The sequence below is a fragment of the Coenobita brevimanus genome, chromosome 49 (genome assembly GCF_032717465.1).
Source record: "Coenobita brevimanus isolate Jiangsu-jjx chromosome 49, ASM3271746v2, whole genome shotgun sequence".
In the NCBI taxonomy this organism is placed as follows: domain Eukaryota; kingdom Metazoa; phylum Arthropoda; class Malacostraca; order Decapoda; family Coenobitidae; genus Coenobita; species Coenobita brevimanus.
Window position 1 is genome coordinate 15,302,642 of NC_137002.1, and position 22,500 is coordinate 15,325,141.

The window sequence follows — 22,500 nt, forward strand, 5'->3', positions numbered from 1 at the left end:
CTGATGGAAGCTATGTCAGTTTTCAAACGATGTAAAACAGTAAACGGGATAATGTGTAATATGCATAATAAATCGCTAATGAAAAGGAAATTTTAAGCCTCCTAGGCCACCTAAAACACCGCCATTAACATTGCCATATGGGAGACTTCGTGACATCTCTTCTTAAGCGTTTCTCTCTCTCTCTCTCTCTCTCTCTCTCTGATCGCCTTAAAAGTTCCCCTGATATGTTGCCTATATTGTTTTAGTGTCGAGAGTGTATGGAAAGTTAATATATAACAGGATGAAAATGTGTAATAGTCAGAATAAATCGCTAAGGAACAAGCGTTGCCAACCTACGAAGTTTTCAGAGTCATCAAGAATACAATTGGGTGATGTAAGAACCTCTTTGCTCCTCTTCTTTAGCGATTTATTTTTGATTTTACACCTTGGCATTCCCTTGCATGCCATTGTTATTGTTTTAACATCCACAATGTCAGTAACACATAAGAGGATACTAATGTGCAAAATGTGAAATAAATCGCTAAAGAAGAGGCACTGAGAATTTCCATGGCCATCCAGCATAACCATCTACACTTCCTATTGCCACACCTTCCCTTCCCCAGTTCCCACGGGCTCTCCTAATACCTTATAGCCTTATCAGTGGGTGTCATGGGATGTGTCATGTCCTTAGTCTGTAATTTCCGGTGTCACACTTATTTTTTCTACGGTGTTGCATTTCGTAATTCATTGGACAACTTGATGCATTCCATGCGACAGTGAATACTCGAATTAACAGGTTTAGTGGACAACACGAATCGTTCGAAAAGACAGTCGGTGAATATTCGAATTAACAAGTTCCCTGGACAACATGAATCATTCCGAAAGACAGTCAGTGAATATTCGAATTAACAAGCTCCCTGGACAACATGAATAATTCCAAAAGACAGTCAGTGAATATTCGAATTAACAGGTTTCGTGAACAAGCTGAAAAACCAAGTAGTAAGGGATGCCTTCTATAACGAGATGAGGAGAGTGGTGCCTGAACAGGGAGCTGTAGACAGAGGCGTTAATGAACAGTACAGAGCCCTCAAGAACAATCTCTTGAGAGTTACTGATGTAAATGCGGTTGGAAAAGAGGACCACCAAGACATAAAGTAACTTGGTGGTGGGATGAGGGTGTAGAAGCTGCAGTTAAGGAGAATAGAAGGCTCTTCCGGGAATGGAAGAATGGTGGTAGCAAGGAGGAATACTTGGCTAGAAGAGAGGTATACAGGGCGAGGTCTGAGTCACAGAGACCTTTACTTGATAACCTAAATCATGGGGAAAGGAAAATATATTCAAGGTGGCAAATCAGATGAAGAGGGATAATCGGGATATTATAAGTGAGCAGTGTGTGAAGAATGATGGTGGAAGGGTAGTGGTGAACAATGAGGATATTAAAGATGCATGGAGAGAGCATTATGGCCGGTTGTTAAATGGAGAGTTTGACTGGGACAGGGAAGGTTTGGAGCCAGCAGATCCAGTGTTTGGCCCTTGGCCTTTGATTGACGCTGCTACTGTGAGTGAGGCAATAGGCAGGATGCAGGTGGGGAAGGCAGCAGGTGTGTCTGGACTGACTGCCGAAATGTTGAAGGCCTCTGGAAATATACTGTAGGGGTGAGGTTAGTCACTGACCTGATAAATATGATTATTTATGAGTGTGTTGTCCCAGATGATTGGCTGAAGAGTGTAATTGTAAATGTGTATAAAGGGAAGTGTGATGTCCTGGAAAGAGGAAATTATAAAGGTATAAAGCTTTTAGATCAGCTAATGAAGGTAATGGAGAGAGTTTTAGAAGGTATGATTAGAGAAAGAGTGAATATTGATGAGATGCAGTTTGGGTTTATGCCAGATAGGGGGACCACTGGTGCCATATTCATTGTTCGACAGCTTCAGGAAAAATATATTGGTAGGAGAAGGGATCTGTATTTTGTTTTTGTTGATTTGGAAAAGGCCTTTGACAAAGTCCCTAGAGAGGTGGTGAAGTGGGCAATGAGAAAGCTTGGCTTGGAGGAGTGGCTGGTTAGGGTGGTTATGATATGTATGTGGGTGCTCGCACCCAGGTAAGAGTGAATGGAGATTTGAATGATGAGTTTTCCGTGAATGTTGGTGTGCATCAGGGGTCAGTTTTGAGTCCCATGTTTATCATGGTACTTGAAGCCCTCTCACGTGACTTTAGCAACGGACTCTCGTGGGAGATGTTGTATGCTGATGATTTGGTGTTGATTGCAGAGAACGAAAGGGAGGCGGAGGGAAGGTTTAGGAAGTGGAGAGATGGTATAGGGCACAAGGGCTTAAGGGTAAATGCAGATAAAACAAAAGTGATGATATCTAGGGTTGGTGGCGGTACTGTCAAAGACGAGGGAGAGTGGCCATGTGCAGTTTGCCACATGGGCGTAGGAAGTAATGTGGAAGAGTTTTGTTATTTGGGAGACATGTTGTGTGCTGGAGGTGGGGCTGGAGTGAGAAGTGGTTGGAAGAAGTTCAGAGAGCTCTTGCCTCTTCTGACATTGAGAGGGCTCTCCCTACGTGTTATGGGGTCTTTGTATGCAGCATGTGTTAGGAGTGTAACGCTGTATGGTAGTGAGACCTGGGCAGTAAAGGAGGAGGATATTCGCCGGCTAAGACGTACAGAAATGACAATGATTAGGTGGATGTGTAGTGCGTCCCTGCGTGCAAGGTCCGGGGTGGCTGGGTTTACGATGGAAGAATTGAGAGGTAGGATGTGACTGGAGTGTATTGGTGTTGTGATGAGGAGAGGTAGATTGAGATGGTTCGGACATGTGGAGAGGATGGGGGATGATAACTGGGTGAGGAAGGTGAGAAGTGTTAATACTGGGGATGGAGCTGCAAGGGGTAGACCGAGAAAGACATAGGACGAGGTCATTGAGTGTGCCCTCAGGGTTAAGGGACTGAACAGGGAGGCTGGACTGGATCGTGCAGCATGGAAAGCCGCCATTAGGTGACCAAGGCCGACACATGCATGCATGTTGGAGCCATTAAAAATGAAACGAATGAAACGATCGCAAGAGACAGTCAGTGAACATTCGAATAACCAAATTTCATGTAGTTTTCGTGAGATGGGCCTTAAGTACCTGAATCTCTTTTGTATGGGTCAGCATAATTTTTTTTTTCTAACTTAGTTTAAAATTGCCATCTCTTCATGCTGAATGCCGATTAACATGAGAATAGTATGCTAATCACGAAGAAGTGTCAAGAAATGGGTGTAGGGCCGTAACATTGTCTTTCTGCCACAGAGCTACGTGAATTAAGCTGCAAATTTACGAAAATTTGGGCCAGGTTAAGGTAGAATAAGTATAATGGTAAACATTCCATAGCAGTAATCATTCCCGGTGTATCAATGTTGATCAAATTACACATGCATGGTTACTCTGTTGTTTTTATTCACATTTTCTGTACAATTTCTACTTAACCTTTCTCCATGCCATTTTAACTATTGTTCTTCTGACAGCTATACCGATTAATGGTTATGTCTGTTGTTTTTTTTTTCTTCTGTTTCCTAAGCGACGGATTATTTTACACTTAACCGCTTGAATCAGATGGCTTTATATTTAGCGTATCCTCATGATTCTTATTCGTATTCGTATTATTTGTTTATTCTTTTGATTAGGCCTCCAAGCGAATTTATTCAATTTAAGAGAGACTTTCCGAAGTGTTGGGGTTAGATACAGCCTTTATTAGCCACATCCCTGTCAGAAACCCCTCCTAAAGCTGAATATATTCTTCTGACGGCATTTAAGAGAAATGGAGAATACGTCATCGGATTGAAGGGGTTAATTCCGAAAACCAGGTATTTCGAAGAAAGCCACGGCGACCCACATGGACCTCGTCTACACCGTCACTGTAAGAGCCAAGGATGACCTGGGCAGCACTGATGCTCTTGACATCCAGGAAAATGCGGTCCTCTTGAGTAAGTTCTCTTGTCTGTCTGTAATTCATATTCTAAGTGGTTTTGGAGATTTCCTAACACCACTTCTATAGCGATTTATTCAGCACATTTTTTCTCAATGTTCTTCGGTCTGTAACTGATGCAAACCATGCTGATATTAAAACGAAGTAAAGGCGAGAATGGTCAGGTGTAGTATGCAAAATGAATCGCTCAGGAGAGGGTGCGACGAATCCTTCTATGCCATCGAAGGTACATCCCTGTAGCTCACCAACGATTTTGCTAATTTTTAGTTGTCCGGAGCAATACCTTTGAAGTGAGAATGAAAAATATAAGAAGACTGTATGTGAAAGTCGTCGTCTTTTTTTTTTTTTTTTACTGCAAGGAAGAAGGTACCCAAAGCTAGAATGAGTCTTTGCCCCGCAGATGTGACGCCAACAGTGGGATGGCTGAGGTGGAATGGAGTGGATATTCGAGCAGTTCCTACCAAGTGGAACTCTTGTACGAAGCGGCCAAGAGGTGGAGATGGCCGCGCCACACCACTACGCCGCTGCTACACCTTGACCCTAAAGCTCTCCTTGCAGCCGCAGACACTAGGTAGCACCTCTTTCCTAGGGAGGTTTCCGTAATACTTCTTCCTCAGCAAATTATTTTTTCATAACGCCTTTCCTCAGCGATTTATTTTTCGTATTTTTTTTTAATCAGTGTTTTTTGTAGGACTTTCTCCTCGGTGGTTTGTTTTTCATGCAACTTCTTCCTCGGTGTTCTTTTTTTTTTTTTTTTTGTAACATTCTTCCTCAACGACATATTTTTCGTAACACTCATGCTCAGTGATTTATTTCACATGTAACACATTATTGTACTCTTAAATATTAACCCTCCTAACCACGTCGAGAATAATAGACTATGGAAAATATATCACTTGAGAGAAAATGGCACTATTTAAACGGTACAAGAAAACAATACCTTGTATATGCAGCATAAATCGCCCAGTAATAAGTGCTACCAAAAGTCCCGTTAACAGCAAAGCCCTGAGGAGTCGGAGTGGCCTGATGGTGCTGGAGATATCGAAGGACACGATCTGCAGCTCCGGGCCTTGTCGCTACTACTTCCCTGGATTGCCTTAGTGTGGACGCGCTGCGGTGGAGTTGCTGATGTATACAAGTTTGAGAACTATTATTTACATGCACACGTTCATATGTTAACCTCCTTGTCTATCTGCATTCAGATTTATCTGTCTATTTATTTTCTGTCGCAGCTGCTGATGAGGATTGTAGAGGCGTCCGTTAAGGTGACGAGATGATAATGGCGATGTGACGGGTATCTGAAGGCGTGACGTAACCATCCAAGGCGGTGGCAAGTGTACAAGTGTTTCATTTCAGTGACGTAAGCTATTTTCCTGACGTCAGCCTCCCTCGTGCTTTCTCCCCACCTGCGTTGATCCAGCTCCTGCCATTCCTCTTTTTACGTAATTTATTTTTTCTTATAAATGAATGAATGAATGAATCAATGAATTAAATGTTATGTAGTTTGTGTAATCCATTTAGTGTCTGTCTTTATCAAAATCATATACATGTCTATTTTCTCTGAGGCATATATATATATATATATATATATATATATATAGAGAGAGAGAGAGAGAGAGAGAGAGAGAGAGAGAGAGAGAGAGAGAGAGAGAGAGAGAGAGAGAGAGAGAGAGAGAGAGATAGGTTGATAGATATATATATCTGTCTCTAAGGTACATACTTACATTTTTTATCTGAGGGTCGTATATAGTTGTCTGCTACACACACACACACAGATATATATATATATATATATATATATATATATATATATATATATATACAGTATATATATGTATATATGTATGTATATATATATGAGTGTAGCCTATACACTGTATATACACTGTATATGGCTAGTGAGGGAGTGATCGCCCTCTACCTACACAGATCAAAAGCCCTCGGGAGCAGGGGGGTGGTTGCTTTCTCAGGCAGAGGAACTCCTTAAGAGTGAAATGGCTGGGAAGCTGCCGGCACGTGACTGGCTACAGCATAGCTGGGTCTTTCGGGTGTGGGCAGTCAGGCAAGTTAGCTGCCTACTGCGACTGCAACACAATGGCGAGGTGTTCAGGAAGTTAGCCAAAGAAACCTTGATGGACTCTGAAAGAACAATAATGGCCCCCAGTCCCGTGCAGCCCTTAAATGGGCAGGGGGTGCTAAGAATCTCACGGTTGCCTCAATTACAATCTAATTCCTTTGTCAATGCAAAAAATACAATTAAAATTGGTAACTGGAATGTGAGAACGCTAAATCATGACGGTAAAATCGATGAGTTAGTGAAGGTTTTTCAAAATTACGGACTTGATATTTGTGCTCTGACAGAAACTAGATTAACTGGAGTCGATAAGTTGGATTTGGAGGATGGTATACGTTTATTGATATCTGGTCGACAGGACGGAATGCATTATCAGGGAGTAGGATTGTTGCTGGGTTGTAAGGCAAATAAGGCTTTATGTGAGTGGGATCCTATAGATGAGCGATTGTTATACGCACGGTTTAAATCAAATCATGGCAACATCAGTCTGTTTGTGTGTTATGCACCTACTAATGATGCACTCGATGAAAGGAAAGACACATTTTATGAAAAGTTGCAAGAAGGAGTAGGAAGGGTACCTAGACATGATGTTTTGATCTGCGTTGGAGACTTTAATGCAGTAATGGGCTGTTCAAATGAGGGATTTGAGGCATGTATGGGTAAGATAGGAGTTGGTAGTAGGATGAGTGAAAACGGAGTGAGGTTTGGAAGCTTCTGTCTAGCAAATGACTTAGTCATCGGGGGCACACTCTTTCAGCATTGCAATATACACAAGACAACTTGGGTGTCGCCGTGTGGAAAATATAAAAATCAGATTGATCACATCGCTATCAGTAGGAGGCATAGAAGTTCTCTGCTAGATGTTCATGTTAAACGGGGAGCGGATATTGGTAGTGACCATCAACTCAGCATTGCAAAAATAGGGTTTAAACTAAAAAATCAGAAGAAGGAAAAATCTGGTGTTGGTAGATACGATATTGTTAAGCTTAGAAGGGAAGGAGAAGAAAAGGAGGAATTCAGATTAGAATGCAGAAATAGGTTTTTGGTGTTGGAAACGTTCGAAGAGGGGGAGAGAAGTGTAGATGAGATGTGGGAGGATGTGAACAAAGTTTTGCATGAGACTGCTGAATGTACGATTGGAAGGAGACATAGATTCAGGAGAAAGAAATGGATATCGGAGGAAACGTGGGATATGATAAAAAAGAGAGGTGAGGCTAAATTGAGGAGTGAGATGCAATGCGTTGATGAACGAGAGATTGAATTAGCAAGAGCTGCGTACTGGAGTTTGAATTCAGAAGTAAGAAGGTTAGCTAGGAGAGATAAAAGAAGATGTGTGGATGAAAAGGTTGCAGAGACTGAAATCTTAATAAACAAAAATGATGGACAGAGTCAAAGAATAGCATATGAATCGATTAGAGAACTGAGTGGTAATGCAGGTAAACGCAAGGAAATACCAGTTAGAGACAGGAAGGAAATTTATTGACCAAAGATGGAGATATTAAAAACAGATGGAAAGAGCATTTTGAGACAGTTCTTAATAGACCAATACCACCAGAAGAGGATATACCGTCTGCTCAGGAAGATTTAAATATAGAAACAGGAGAGTTGAGGCTTGCAGAAGTGGAGAAAGCAGTAAAACAGTTAAAGAATAATAAGGCACCAGGGGAGGATGGTTTATTTCCGGAAATGTTTAAAGTGGAGGGGGATAGATTAATAATGATCTTGACCAAGCTATTCAATAAGATATGGGTGACGGGGTTACTACCGTCAGTTTGGAAGAATGGTGTAATTGTTAAAGTTCCGAAGAAGGGAGACCTGAGTGAATGTGGTAATTGGAGGGGAATCTCTTTGTCACCGATAGCTTTGAAAGTTTTCAGTAGAGTGTTGTTAAATAGGTTCGAGCCGGTGGTTGAGGGTATTCTGAGGGATGAACAGGCTGGTTTTAGAAAGGGACGTGGTTGCAATGATCAGATCTTTATAGTTAGGCATTTGATGCAGCAAGTTAATGAAATGAGAGTACCGTTGAGTCTTTGTTTTGTTGATTTTGAAAAGGCTTTTGATAGTGTTTCGAGAGAGACTATGGGGAAGATCATGAGACATTATGGAATACCAGAGGAGTTTGTGAGGGTCATTATGAACATGCATGAGGACACATTTTGTAAAGTGATGGTTGATGGTTGTCTGAGTGATTCGTTTGAAGTCAAGTCCGGAGTAATTCAAGGTGGTGTTCTATCGCCTTTACTATTTATATTGGTCATTGATTACATTATGAAACGCGTTGGAACAGAAACCGGTGCAGGTATACTTTGGGGAGAGAACAGGAAACTTTTGGATTTAGATTATGCAGATGATATAGTTTTGATTTGTGATGGGCCAGAAGAGATGCAGAGAGTGTTGGACTGTTTGGTGAGTGAAGGTCGCAAGGTGGGTTTGGTTATTAATTGTGGAAAAACTGAAATAATCAATATGAATATGGAAAATGCGCAGGAATGTGTAATTGGAGGTATGGTTGTAAAGCAAGTTGATAGGTTTAAATATTTAGTTACTTATTTAGCCAAGGATGGTTCTTTGAACTTTGAATTCGAGGAAAGGTTAAAGAAGGCTAATCAGGCAATGGGAATGCTTAAAAATATTTGGAATAATAACAATTTCTCTGTGCATACAAAAATCAAACTTTATAAGGTAATGGTTAGGAGTATCTTAATTTATGGACACGAGTCTTGGTACAGCACAGTGACTATGGAAAATAAATTCTTGGTGTTTGAAAATAAAGCACTTAGAAGAATATTAGGAGTTAAATGGTGGGAAAGGATACCAAATAGTAGAATTAGAGAAATAACGGGAGTGCAGCCGATCGATGAATATGCTAGATTCTCACGATGGAAGTGGCTAGGACATGTGTATAGGAGACAGGGAATAGTACGAGGTACACCAGGGTGGGTGGCACTTGGTAGGAGAGGTAGAGGAAGGCCAGAAGAGACGTGGGTGAGGACAATGAGACGGGAAGCTGGAGATGAGTGTTGGGGAGATCTTGAGGAGTTAGCACAAGATAGGATGTGGTGGTGTGAGTTCATCGAGGCCCTATGCATCCCCGAGGGTGCCACAGGAAATGATTGATTGATTGATTGATATATATATATATATATATATATATATATATATATATATATATATATATGTGTGTGTGTGTGTGTGTGTGTGTGTGTGTGTGTATCAAGGCCCAATACATGGAAAATTTGGCCACATTCTTTTCTAACTCTGCATTAATCTACATTAACTGTTAATTTGATGAAAATTTATAATCGTCCTCTCTCTCTCTCTCTCTCTCTCTCTCTCTCTCTCTCTCTCTCTCTCTCTCTCTCTCTCTCTCTCTCTCTCTCTCACTCTGTCTCACACACACACACACACTCCACGCCACCTAAACTCACACTACCGCACCACACAGCGCCACATAACAAACATCACACTGCACTTAGTCACATCACACACTGCCACATCTCTTACCGCGGCACATCTATTCGGCCTAGGAAATATCTTAGCACCTCTTCCTTAGCGATTTATTTTGCACATCACACCTTAAAAGCCCTCTTGTATTTTACTGATGGAAACTATGTTAGTTTTCAAACGATGTAAAACAGTAAAAGGAGTAATGTGTAATATGGAAAATAAATCGCTGATGAAAGGGACCTACAAAGCCTCCTAGACCGCCCTCGACATTGCAATATGGGAGACTTCGTGACATCTCTTCTTAAGCGCTTTTTTTTTTTTTTTTTTTTTTTTTTTCTGATCGCCTTAAAAGTTCCGCTGATATGTTGCCTATTTTATTTTTAGTGTCGAGAGTTTATGGATCAGTTAATATATAAGAGGATGAAAAGATATAGTGGTTAGAATAAATTGCTAAGGAACAAGCGTTACCAACCAACGAAGTTTTCAGAGTCATCTAGAATACGACTGGGTGACGTAAGAACCTCGTTGCTCCTCTTCTTTAGCGATTTATTTTCGATTTTACACCTTGGCATTCCATGCCTTTGTTATTGTTTTAACATCCACATTGTCAGTAACACACAAGAGGATACTAATGTGCAAAATGTGAAATAAACCGCTAAAGAAGAGGCACTGAGAATTTCCATGGCCATCCAGCATAACCATCCACACTTCCTATTGCCACACCTTCCCTTCCCCAGTTCCCACGGGCTCTCCTAATACCTTATAGCCTTATCAGTGGGTGTTGTGGTATGTGTCATGTCCTTAGTCTGGTATTTCCGGTGTCACACTTTTTTTTTTCTACTGTGATGCATTTCGTAATTCACTGGACAACGTGATGCATCCCGTGCGACAGTGAATTCGAATTAACAGGTTTCGTGGACAACACGAATTGTTCGAAAAAACAGTCAGTAAACATTCGAATTAACAGGTTTCGTGGACAACATGAATCATCCCGAAAGACAATCAGTGTATAATCGAATTAAAAGGTTTTGTAGACAACGTGAATGAAAGACAGTAAGTGAATATTCGAATTACTAAGTTCCCTGGAGAACATGATTATTACCAAAAGACAGTTAGTGAATATTCGAATTAACAAGTTCCCTGGACAATCAAAAGACAGTTAGTGAATATTCGAATTAACAGGTTTCGTGAACAACATGAATCAAACCACTAGACACCAGTGAATATTCGAATAACAAATTTCCTGCAGTTTTCATGAGATGGGGCTGAAGTACTTGAGTTTCTTTTGTATGGGTCAGCATAAACTATCCTTTTTTTTTTGCCTAACTTGATTAATAATTGCCATCTCTCCATGATGAATGCTGATTAACATTAGAATAGAATGCTCGTCACGAGGAAGTGCCAAGAAATGGGTGTAGAGCCGTAACATTGTCGTATTCTCCCACTGAGCTACGTGAATTAAGCTGCAAAATTACGAAGATCTGGGCCAAGTTAAGGTAGAATAAGCAGAGTAGAAAACATTTCACTGCAGTAATAATTCCCGGTGTATCACTGTCCATCAAATTACACATGGATGGTTACTCTGTTGTTTTTATTGTCATTTTTCGTACAAATTTTACTTAAACTTTCCCCACGTCATTTTAACTGTTGTTCTTCTGACAGCCATGCTGAGACATGATTATGTTTTTGTTGTTCCTGTTTTTTTTTTTTTTCTTCAGTGACTGATTATTTCACACGTAACCACTTGAATCGGATGGCTTATTATTTAGCGTATCCTTATAATTCTTATTATTGGTTTATTCTTTCCATTCGGCCCTCCAGGCGAATTTATTCAATTTGAGAGAGACTTTCCGAAGTGTAGGGGTTAGACACAGCCTTCATTAGCCATTTGTGCGCCAGAAACACCTAAAGGTGAATAAAATCGCCTGATGGCACTTTAAAATGGAGAATAAATTCCGATAAGACAGAAAAGACAATGAGCAGGAGAGTCACGGATAAGGTTCGCTCACCACGAGAAAAGTAAAAAGGATAATGTTTTGACGGGACCAGCCATGTCACCAATAGGAGGACTAATAAGACAAGACACGAGAAAGCAACAACACACATTCTCAAAGAGGCAAGATGATCTCAAACCTACTCTTGGCCATTCTTCTTTCTTCATCTCAAGGTTGGTAGTGATGGACATCTTGACACTAAGACAGTATGACTTCAGTCTTTCTCCTGGTTTATTTTCTCTTTTTTCAGCTTAAGGTAATTAACAAAAGACAAACACTAAGGCAAGGTGGCCCGGCTTTTCTTTATTTTTCATCTCACTTTAACCGAAGGCAGGGCAAGCTGACGTAATTAAACATATTAACTTAAGAGGGGTAGTTTATCTAAGGCCCAAGTAATAGGTCTTGAGTTTATCTTACTTCTGCCTCTGATGGTTTTTAAGGAATGTACCCGAGAGTCTAAATAATGAGCATTTGTAAAGACCCTCACGTCACAACCGTCAGGCATAGGAAATGACTGACCCCAAAGCTACCTGTTCCTGCAGAATTTTTCCAACATACCTAGGATCATTTTTTATACGGATTATAACAAATACGATTTGCAAAACATATCTCCCGCCAGTATAAATGTTCATGTAAATGTTGACCTCTAAGTCTGGCCAAGCATACTAAACAGACAGGTAAACAGTGTGAAAGATTAGACCATAACATCCAAAAGTATAAATCTGTTGTTGTTAATGTATATCATTCTCGACAGAACGGTTACATAGTTAGACAAAAGGGGTTAAGTCTCGTACCCATAAAGTATCAAACCACACATAATTCACCACCCCAACAAAGTGGTCTAGTCTTCACAGAAACAACTTATTTCCTCGTCACACAAGTTTAATAAATACACATGCAACTTAGGGGTCTTACTCTCATCTTCCGGGCCATTTCTGACGATATAGAGAAACTAGGAGATGAAATGTTTTAGAGAACTGAAATATCTAGGGAAAAATTTTTAAAGCTAACAAAGTTAAACTAATAATGAAAGTTCTATTTTTCTATTAGTTATTAGTGAGGTCTGGTGTCTGTTTTATCTTCGTCACTTTCTTCGGTTATTTGCTGGTATTTCAACATGACCTCGTAATGAGAGTATTGGGTGATTTGATGAAAAATCTGTTTTATGCGAATCATTTAACACTTCCTTTTTCTAGTTTTATTTCAGTGCTGACTACACAGGCGTCTTGAGGTAAGCGAGAGAGGGGTTTCTGCAATCCCCCCATCCCCTTACCCCACTGCACACCACCTTCAGACATGGGAGGAGGTGATAAGTTAAATAAACGTAAAGTATAAAAATAAGGGGGCCTAGAAACTAGTCAGTTTCACTATTCGATTTCCTCAGCTCAAGAATGATATCTAGTAGTGAATGGGATATCGATGACTGTACCTAATCCGTCTAGTTCGAAAATGCTCTCGTAGTAATTGATATATTTGTCTTCCGGCACTTAGAAGAGAATTTTAAAGATCTTTCCGGAATGAAAAGTTTTAGGTTTAATGACGCTTTATTCGGTTTCAAAAATTACATGAGCATCACCCTACCCAGCCTCTTTGCAACTAAATCTTTGCCTCCTTATTTCATCTCCTTGTTGCTTCTCCACTTTCGTTTTTTTCTATTTTGTTGCACGCCTCAACTCAACTTTTTTTTGAGTCTTTAACTGGAATGATCATATGTTGCATCTTGATCCAACTGACCACTTTCCAGTTATCTGACTTATTTATATTTAATGTATCGTCTTAATCCACTCATCTGCTGATAATCTTGGAGAGTAAATTGCCTTCTGGAACTGTCTTTGCTTTTGTGTAGAAAAATAATTATGTCTAGCTGGATTACTTTCGACTAATCCTTTACATGAAATCATGATGGAATTTTGTGACCTGATTTGACGTTGATGATGGAACAGTGTTGTCGATCGTGCGGATGGGGGCGGTGGACTGATTCGGACTGTTTACGTGCATCAGTAACGCCCTCAGTTCGACCCCCACCTACGAAACCACGTACCTATCCACTGTGTCGTTCCTGGAGATCGAGTGTGTCGGGAAGCTGCATACCGAGGTGGACCAGAATAACCGTGATATATACTGCTTCTCGCCCTGCCAAGCCACGGCGACCCACATGGACCTCGTCTACACCGTCACTGTCAGAGCCAAGGATGACCTGGGCAGCACTGATGCTCTTGACATCCAGGAAAATGCGGTCTTCTTGAGTAAGTTCTCTTGTCTGTCTGTAGGCTATAATCTAAGTGGCTTTGAAGATTTCCTAATACCACTTCTACGGCGATTTATTCTACACATTATACCTCAATGTTCTCCCGTTAGTTACTGATGCAAACCATCCTGATATTAAAACGAAGTAAACACGAGAATGTCCAGGTGTAATATGCAAAATAAATCTCTAATGAAGGGGTGCTACGAATCCTTCTATGCCATCTAAGATACGTTCCTGTAGCTCACCGATGATTTTGCTAATTTTTAGTTGTCCGGAGCAATACCTTAAACGTAGGAATGAAAAATATGAGATGACTATGTGACACTCGTCATTTTTTAATTATTTCTTTTTTCTAGTACAGGGAAGAAGAAACCAAAAGCTAGAATATCTCTTTCCCCTGCAGATGTGACGCCATCAGTGACGGTTCGAGGCAGTGGGGTGGCTGAGGTGGAATGGAGTGGTTATTCGGGCAGTTGCTACCAAGTGGAACTCTTGTACGAAGCGGCCAAGGGGTGGAGATGGCCGCGCCACACCACCACGCCGCTGCTACACCCTGACCTCAATGCTCTCCTTGCCGCCACAGACACCAGGTAGCATTCTCGTTTCCTTGGGAGGTTTCCGTAACACTTCTTCCTCAGCAAATTATTTTTTCATAACACCTTTCCTCAGCGTTTTAATTTTCGCAACTTTTTTTTCATCAGTGTAGTTTTTGTAGCACTTTTTCCTCGGTGGTTCATTTTTCGTAAAGCTTCTTCCTCAGTGTTCTTTCTTTCTTTCTTTTTTTTTTTGTAATATTCTTCCTCAACGATCTATTTTTCGTAACACTTCTTGCTCAGCGATTTATTTTGTTTATTACACATTACTCTACTGTTGAATGCTACCCCTGCAAACCACGTCGAGAATAATAGACTATGCAAAATACATCACTTAGGAGAAAATGTTACTATTTAATAGGTACCAAAAAATAATATTTGGTTTTATATGCAGAATAAATCGCCCAGTAAACAGTGCTACCAAACGTCCCGTCAACAACAAAGCCCTGAGGAGTCGGAGTGGCCTGACGGTGCTGGAGATATCGAAGGCCATGATCTGCTACTCCGGGCCCTGTCGCTACTACGTCCCTGGGGTACCTTAGTGGGGACGCGTCACGGTGGAGGCGCTCGACGTCACGGAAACACTCGTGCATTCCCTCACACTGCTCGAGAGCTCCCTGGCGCAGCGGGGAAGTAAGCAGCCTATAGTCCTGTCACTTTAACTTGGTCCACATGCTCTTCCTCTTGTAGCTTATTGTCAGTGTGTGTGTGTGTGTGTGTGTGTGTGTGTTTTTACTGTAATCTGACCCATATTTTCGACATTTCGCAGATTATTACATGTAGCCTATACTTCTTTAACGCTATACTGGCCCTAATTTTCGTCCCTTTGTAATTAATTTCACGTAGTCTGTAGCTTTGCACTTTGACGTCCCAGATTTTCGTCCTTTTTTTTTTTTTTTTAGCCTATTTCACGTCGCCTATACTTCTTTCACTGTAAACTGGCTCAGATTTTCGCTCTTTCACATTTTTTGCACTAACAGTAACATTGCACAGTGGCAGAAAAAGACAATCCCACGGTTCAGCATCCTTCCCATAGCACTTCTTCGTGACAAGCGTCGATCTCTGGTGTTAATTTCTTGGTACAACTCGCATTCAGTATGGAGAGAGGGAGGTAACTTGAAAGGAGCATAACTATTGTCACTGGTCTGTTACCTGGGTCGATTAAACTCTCACAGTTTATCGGCCCAAAACACTGTCAAAAGTTACTCAGTTTGCGTCACATGATCATGAACGGTTCTTAAAGGTGGCTCTGTTATTCTGTTTTTATTTTTTCTTGGAGGAGACAACCTTGAGGGCTTCTGGCGTTTAGTTCCTTTTTCCTTGTATAATAAAGTGCGTAATTATGACACACAAAAACTATTCTTAAGCATTATTCAGTCTCGTTGATACTGATTTTATAATCTACTGCACATACTTTAAGCACTTCATACTGCCTGTGTTTCATATTGTTTAGCTTGCAGTATTTTCCTGTCTACTCCTGTAAGCTGTTTGCCTACACTGCACTAGCTCATAAAATTCACCCCCCCGTCTCCCCAACCCCCCTCCTCTCTCTCTCTCTCTCTCTCTCTTTCCACACACACACACACACACACACACATATATGTATATATATATATATATATATATATATATATATATATATATATATATATAAAGAGAGAGAGAGAATAGATAGATAAATAGATAGATAGATAGATATGTGTGTGTATGTGAGTGTGTGTGTGTGTGTGTGTGTGTGTGTGTGTGTGTGTGTGTGTGTGTGTGTGTGTGTGTGTGTGTGTGTGTGTGTGTGTGTGTGTGTGTGTGTGTGTGTGTGTGTGTGTGTGTGTGTGTGTGTGTGTGTGTGTGTACAAAGGAAAAGAGACAACAGAAATGTGTGGTAATCATAGGGGCATTTGTCTTCTTAGTGTAATAGGAAAAGTATACGGTAGGATACTTATTGACAGAGTTTGGGAAATGACAGAGGAATTAGTTGGAGAAGAACAGGGAGGCTTTAGGAAGGGAAGAGGTTGTGTAGATCAGATATTCATTCTTAGATCTTTAGTGGAAAAGTGTCTAGAGAAGGGAAAGTCGTTGTATGCGGCCTTCATGGATTTAGAGAAAGCATATGACAGGGTGGATAGACAAGGATTGTGGAAAGTATTAAGCTCTGCCAGCCCCCTATATAATGAGCTCAGTCTCTGCATTAGTGGCCACTTAGATCTACTCCTCATTTTGTTCACATCTCTGTCCTCCCCTGTACAGTGTATTATTATTTTTGTGAGCAGTTAGGAAGTTGCTGAATGCTGGTAAGAGTATGTATGAGGGTGCTAAGGCTGCAGTGTGTGTGGATGGTGAACTGGGTGAGTTTGTCTATTAAAAGGTTGGGTAGAAACAGAGATGTGTCATGTCTCCATGGTTGTTCAATCTGTAAATGGATAGGGTTATAAGAGAGATACAAGGTAGGGCAGTGGATGTTGCAGTGGCCCTAATGAGAGAGGGCAGTGTTTGGAAACTCCCAGTACTGTTGTTTCCTCATAATACTGTGTTGATAAGTGACGACGAAAGGGAGCTGTAAGGCTTGTTGGATGAGTTTGGGAAAGCGTGTAAGAAACGAAATTTAAAGGTGAATGTAGGGAAGAGTAATGTTATGGTCTTCGAGAGAGGTGAGGTCAGTGAATGTACAATGAGCCTGGATGATGAGGAAATGGAAAATGTGAGTACGTTTAAGTACTTGCGTAGTGGGATGAGCAAGGATGAAAGTTTGGAGGATGAAGTGCTTGAAAGGGTACAACAAGGAAGAAAGGTTGCTGGTTCCTTGAAGGCAGTGATAAGAAGCAGGGAAGTGAGCATGGAAGTGAAAAAGTTATTACATGACAGTATTGTGATACGAACTCTAACGTATGGAAGTGAAGCTTGGACAGTGCTGGAGGGACACAAGTCAAGAGTGAGAGCAGTGGAAATGAATTATTTGAGAGGAGCCTATGGAGTCACATGGAGAGACAGACTGACAAACGAGGAAGTGAAGAAGCGTTGTGGCGTGGATGTGGATGTGATAGGAGTTAGGAGAAGCACACTGAGGTAGTTTGGCTATGTGGAGAGGATGGAGAGTGAGAGACTGACGAGGAGAGTGTATGTGAGTGAGGTGGAGGGGGAGAGGGAGGGGAAGGCCAAGGATGAGATGAAGGAATGGAGTTGAGAGGTATATGAGAGAGGGGGCTGTGAACTGAGAGCAGGGCAGTGAAATGGCGGGGGACAGGGTGACCTGCAGGCGATTTGTTTGTGGCCACGTCGTATAAGGGATTAAGGCGTCTGGCAATATATATATATATATATATATATATATATATATATATATATATATATATATATACATTGTTACATAGCCTATGATTTCATCATCCTTTGTATAATTCTAATGTACAGTATGCTGCATGTTTGATCACGATTCGCCCCGTGGCTTCCATAGTGACCAGGCTTGCGCATTCTACCTCACTCCCCCCTTCTCCCCCTTATAGTAGAGTAAGTCGTTCTTTCTGTTGTTCAGAGCAGGAGTGTCAACTCTTCGTCCTCTATGCCTTCGTTTGCACGTCCTTCTTACAAGTTGAATCAAGCTCTGCCAGCCCCTATATAATGAGCTCAGTCTCTGCATTAGTGGCCACTTAGATCTACTCCTCATTTTGTTCACATCTCTGTCCTCCCCTGTACAGTGTATTATTATTTTTGTGAGTGCTCAGCAAGTCTCCAGCCATGTAGCTGCTGTATAATTTGAGTAGAAGTGTTATTACCATTTTCCTTGTACTGTGTAGCATGGGGCGTTGGTTCATAGGTCTGGTGAGGTTTTTACTGTCAGCCAGTGTTAGTAATATTTTGTATCTGTAATAATATTATATCTTGGTTTAACTGAGCATTATCCGGTTTTCTCATTTTATCAGGGCTGACTTAGATAAATTTGCTCTTGCTAAATTCGTGTTAGTAGAGGTTATTGCAGTTAACCATATATGTAACCTGTTTTGCCATTACATTATCCTTATGAGTCCTGAATGTTTAGTTGTTAGTTTAAGCCTTAAACTTTAACTTGTAATTTTACCTAAGTCTTTTGTTTTGAACCTTGAAATTTTCGGGACAGTAGTGATTTTAGTATTCTCACTTGAAGTGTTCATTATCTCTCTCTGTTCCGTAGCATAAATTTGGCGACCTCTTATCAGGATATTCAGGATATTATCATAAGGATATTGCTTGATATTTTGTGACTGTGATTTATTCATGATGTCTACTACTACTACTCTTGATGAAGCCAAAGATTTTTTGTCAAATGTGCAAACAGTGTGTGATGTAGAAAACAGAACAAAGAATGAACTTAAGCTTGTTGCTCAACAATTGGGAATTGCTGTTCGCTCTCATCATTCTAAAGATCAAATTGTTGGCATGATTAATAAAAGCTTGTTTAATGTAACTCCTCCAGATGAGCAAACGCAGATTGAAATAGCTAAGTTACAGCTAGCCCTGCAGGAGGCTCGTGCTAAGGAGGCTGAGTTTCAGGCACGTGCTAAGGAGGCTGAGTCTCAGGCTCGTATTCAGGTGGCACAGGCACAGGCACAGGCTCAGGCACAAATTGAACTTGCTAGGATTCAGGCAGACCATGAGTATCGCATGAAACAAGGTGGAACTGGATCATCTAGCTCTGATGATTTTGATGTGGCTAAAAATGATAAACTTGTTCCTCCTTTTAATGAATCTGATTTAACAAAGTATTTTCAGTTGTTTGAGAGGGTAGCTACAGGTTTTAATTGGCCCAAAAAGTATTGGCCAGTACTCCTTCAGAGTGTTCTCACTGGTGAACCTCAAGTAACTTATGCATCTTTGCCTCAGGATCAATCTGATAATTATGATGTAGGTAAGAGCTTGAATCTTAAGGCCTATGAGCTTATTCCTGAAGCCTATACAGTAAAATTTTGGACAACTTATAACCAAGATAAGCAATCCCATGTTGAGTATGCAAAAATCAAAGAAGATCTGTTAAAGCAGTGGATAAATTCTAAAAATATAGTTTCTGATTTTGATAAATTTAAGCAGATGATTTTGCTGGAGGACTTCAAAAGGTGTATTAATAAAGATGTAAGCCTATATCTTGATGAGAACAGAATAGATAATTTGTCTGATGCTGCAGTTTTAGCTGATGAATATGTTCTCACTCACAAGAGATATTCTAAAGAAAAAAGGAAACCTGAGAGTATGTTGCCTCTACTCAGAGTTCAGGTAACAGGAAAGAGAATGAAGATGATGTTTCTCAGAAAGTAAATACCAGCTCCACCTCTAGATTTCAGAAAAGTAAATGTACTTATTGTAGTAAGCTTGGTCATACTACGGAGAAATGTTTCAGGAGACAGCGTGATGTGAACAAAAACGAGTCTTTAAATTTTCAGTCAATTGGTCTAGTGTCCACCCTTGAGAGTTCCCAGAATTCTTTAACCGAGTTAACTGAACCTGCTTTGAGGGGTAAATTAAATTCTCATGATGAAGCTCCTTTTTTTAGCAGTAACATGGGTGACACTCTCAAGAATTCATGTGCTAATTTCCTGTCAGATGGTTTTGTCAGTCCTCTGGACAGTAATGACAGGAAATCAGTTAAAATATATCGTGATACAGGTGCTTGCCAATCCCTTATGCTGACCAGTGTTCTAGGCTCTAATGTTAATTCCTCTGATGAAACTGTAATCTTACAAGGTGTAGGGAATAATTACTTCTCTGTCCCTCTGTGCAGAGTGAATTTAGAGTCTGGTTTTGTTAATGGTTCCGTTATGGTTGGGTTGGTTGAGACACTCCCAATGTCAGGTGTAACTTTCTTACTTGGAAATGATATTGGTGGAAGTCAAGTGTGTCCAGCTCCTCAGTTGTCTAGTGAACCAGTGACTGCGACCCAGGATTGTGGTATCCCTGATGTGTTCTCTGCATGTGTTGTCACTAGGGCTAAGTCTAAAGTTACTGGTGACTTAGAGTATAATGATGATGATGATGTTATCCTAGCTGACACTTTTCTTGCTAATTTGGACCACTCACCAGATGAGGCAGTACCCCGTAGTGTTGATAATTTGTCTCGTCAAGAGTTGGTTGAGTTGCAGGTTGCTGACCCTGAGTTGAAAGGTCTAGCTAACTCTGCTTGCAGTGAGGAAGAGTCAGCTGGTGCTTCTACTTGTTATTATATAAAATCAGGAGTACTTATGAGGAAATGGAGACCCTCCAACAGCATCAGCCGACTGTGAATAGGAGGTTATACATCAAGTTGTCATCCCTCGTGTTTGTAGGCAGGATATCATTAGAGTGGCTCATGATTCCACTTTGGCAGGACACCTTAGAGTGAGGAAGACTGTGGCACGCATTTTGAAACACTTCTACTGGCCAGGTATCTTGAGAGATGTTTCCTGGTATTGTAAGTCTTGTCACACCTGTCAAGTTGTGGGGAAGTGTAATCAGACCGGAAAGGTTGCACCTCTAGTTCCCATTCCTCCTTTTGAGGCGCCATTCACTCGTGTGTTGGTGGATATTGTGGGCCCTCTTTTTAAGACTTCTTCAGGATTTTCTTATGTGTTGACCCTGATTGATATGGCTACTCGTTATCCTGCAGCCATTCCACTTAGAAATATCTCAGCAAAGAACGTGGTTAAGGAAATGCAGGGGTTCTTCACCAAGTTTGGTCTGCCCAAGGAGGTAGAGTCAGACCAGGGAAGTAATTTCATGTCAAATGTTTTCAAACAGTCTCTGAAAGAGTTGAGCATCACCCAGATCACGTCTTCAGCTTACCACCCCCAGATCCAAGGAGCGTTGGAGAGATATCATCAAACACTCAAATCGATGCTCAGGAAATACTGTTTGGAACATCAGAAAGACTGGGATAAAGGTCTTCCATTCGTTGTATTTGCCGCAAGAGAATCTCCAAATGAATCACTGGGCTTCTCACCCTTTGAACTACTGTTTGGCCATGAAGTAAGAGGACCCCTTAAGCTACTCAAGGAATGCTGGCTGTCGGAGGAAGATGACGTCAACCTGCTGGAGTATGTGACGAAGTTCAAAGAACGGCTGTCCACTGCTTTACAGGTGGCGAGAGAGAATTTAAGAGCTGCTCAGGAGAAGATGAAGACTTGGTGTAATAAGAAGTCCAGGTTACCCCACTTTCAGCCAGGAGATCATGTTTTGATTCTGCTACCGGTGCATGGGCAACCTCTTCAAGCCAAGTTTAGTGGTCATTATTTCGTGGAGAAGAAACTCAGTGATGTCAACTATGCCATCGCCACACCAGATCGTAGAAAGAACAAGCAACTTCGTCACATCACCATGCTAAAGTTATATCACAGACGGGACGAAAATAACCCAGTCTGCACTGTAGCTGTTCCACCCGAGTCTGCAAGTGATGTTCTCCCATGCAGTATGAGCCTGAGTGATAGTTTGGGGAAGAATCCTGATATCATGAATAATCTCCAGACTAAGCTTTCTCATCTAGCTCCCGAGGAAAGGCAGGAGTTTTCGGCATTACTGCAGGAGTACCCGCAAGTGTTCCGTGCCACTCCAGGAAGAACCACTGTGTTGATGCATGATGTCGATGTTGGAGACGCAAAGCCAATTAAACTGCCTCCTTACCGTGTGAACCCAGTGAAAGTTCCTCTCCTCCAGAAGGAGCTTGGCTACCTGTTGGACCACAAGATGATTGAGCCCTGTCAGAGCGAGTGGAGTTCTCCCGTCACTCTAGTCCCTAAGCCAGGTGGGTCACAGCGGCTTTGCATCGACTACAGACGTGTTAATCAGATAACCAAAACAGACACTTACCCTCTCCCTCGCGTGGAAGATTGCATAGACAAGATCGGAAAGGCTAGGTACATAAGTAAGTTTGATTTGTTAAAGGGATACTGGCAAGTACCTATGACTGAACGTACTCGGGAGATCTCATGTTTTGTAACACTAGGAAAGACTTTTGCTTGTTCTGTAATGCCATATGGTATGAAGAATGCACCAGCCGCTTATCAGAAGCTCATGAATGTTGTAACAGAGGGTTTGGCAGGGTGTGTTGTTTATATTGATGATGTATTAATCTTCAGTGACAACTGGAAAGATCACCTATGCCATGTCAGTAAATTTCTTGAGCGTTTGGTTCAGGCTAATCTTGTAGCTAATTTATCAAAGTGTGAATTTGGTCAAGCTAAAGTTCAGTACCTTGGGTAC